The sequence below is a fragment of the Limulus polyphemus genome, unplaced genomic scaffold (genome assembly GCF_000517525.1).
Source record: "Limulus polyphemus unplaced genomic scaffold, Limulus_polyphemus-2.1.2 Scaffold1005, whole genome shotgun sequence".
Taxonomy (NCBI): Eukaryota; Metazoa; Arthropoda; class Merostomata; order Xiphosura; family Limulidae; genus Limulus; species Limulus polyphemus.
The window spans coordinates 124,250-126,016 of record NW_013666615.1 but is presented as its reverse complement, the minus strand read 5'-3'; positions in this window follow the sequence as shown (position 1 = coordinate 126,016).

Genomic DNA, 1,767 nt, shown 5'->3' with positions numbered 1-1,767 from the left:
GAGTGTGTTAAAAACAAGCAAACATCAACACCTTATCTTTCTCCTGAAATCCAAAATGAGTTAATAAATCTCATGGCTTCACATGTGCGAAATTATTGTTTGTCAGCAATTTGTAGATACAAATACTATGGTATTCTGTTTGATTCCACATCTGATTTAGCCCATCGTGATTCGGTTTGTTGAAATTGACTTTAAGACAAGAAAAGCAGAAGTCAAAGAGTCATTTATTGACTTTATACAGATAAAGGAAAAAGACGCTGCCAATAATGAGAAAACAATAAGCACAAAACTAGAAGCGGATGGAATTTTATTGAGTGATTGTTGTTTACAATGTTATGATAATGCTGCTGTCATGCCAGGTCATCTGTCAGACATTCAACAAAGAATTCTAAACAAAAATGTGACAATCATAGTTTGAACTTAGCATGTCTTCATGCTGCAAGTCAGGAAACAACAGTTATTACCTTTTTTGGTGTAATTGAAGCCATTTATAATTTCTTTGCTCGTTCAACAACTTGATGGGACGAACTGCAGCAGGAGCTTAAAATTTCTGTCAAGTGTAAATCAGAAACATAGTGGAGTGCAAGAGAAAAGGCAGTAAAAGTTGTACATCAAAAAACTGGATGAATTGCTAGGACTGTTAGAACAATTAAGTGAGAATGGCAACACAGCTGAAACAAAATGTGGTGCTCATAATATTCTGCAACACATGCTTACATTTGATTTTCTTGTACTTTTGCATTTTTGGAGAAATCTTTTATCATCTATCAATCGATTGCAGAAACATCTTCAGGACCCAAAAATGAATTTTAGAGAAGCAGCTGCTGCTCTTGATTCTTTGAATGAGAAATTGATAGAATCACATGAAAAGTTCTGTCAAAAAGCACTTAAAGTGGGCAAGAATCAATGTGAAACATGGGGATTGACCATTGAAAGAAGAAAAATACGTCGTAAACGTAAATGAATGCCAGCTGAAAATGCAGCTGATGCTGGATTGACTGCTGAACAGGAAATTTATCGCATCATGAAGGATGTTATTTATCGCTTACTAGATTTAGATTCACGATTTGGATTTCTACTAGATGTGCAAAATATTGTTTCTGGAGATTTCGAAGACGGAAAATTGCAAGAAAAATGTTCTGACTTAGCAAAAAGCTATCCAGGTGATATTGATGGACAAGAATTGTACAAAGAAAGTAAAGACTGTAGAATGTTGATAAGTAAAAGAACACAGACCGAAAGTAAAGACTGTAGAATGTTGATAAGTAAAAGAACATAGACCAATTTTCCTGAACCAATGGTTGCAACTGATTTGCTAACATTTATACTTTCATATGGTGAAGATGTTTTCCCAAATTTAAGAATTGCATTGCAGATTTTGTTAACAATTGAGGTTTCTATTGCTAGTTATGAAAGGTCCTTCAGCAAGCTGAAATTCATTCTTACATACTTGAGAACCTCAATGACTGAAGAACGACTTAGTAACTTGGCAATATTAAGTACTGAAAAAGGCGTACTTAATACCTTAAATTTTGATAGTTTAATTGATGCATTTGCAGCAGCAAAAGCACAAAAGGTTCATATAATGTAACCATGAATACCAGAATGCTACCTGTACAAGATCTAGTTAATTATATGCACAGTTTTGTAAAGTAATAAAATTTGTTATTTGTAAACTTAAGTAGTATTTTATCAATCTGTTTTATAATCCATGTACACCACAAGTGACTGGCTTCTCACATAAAACATAAGTTTCAAAACTAGGGA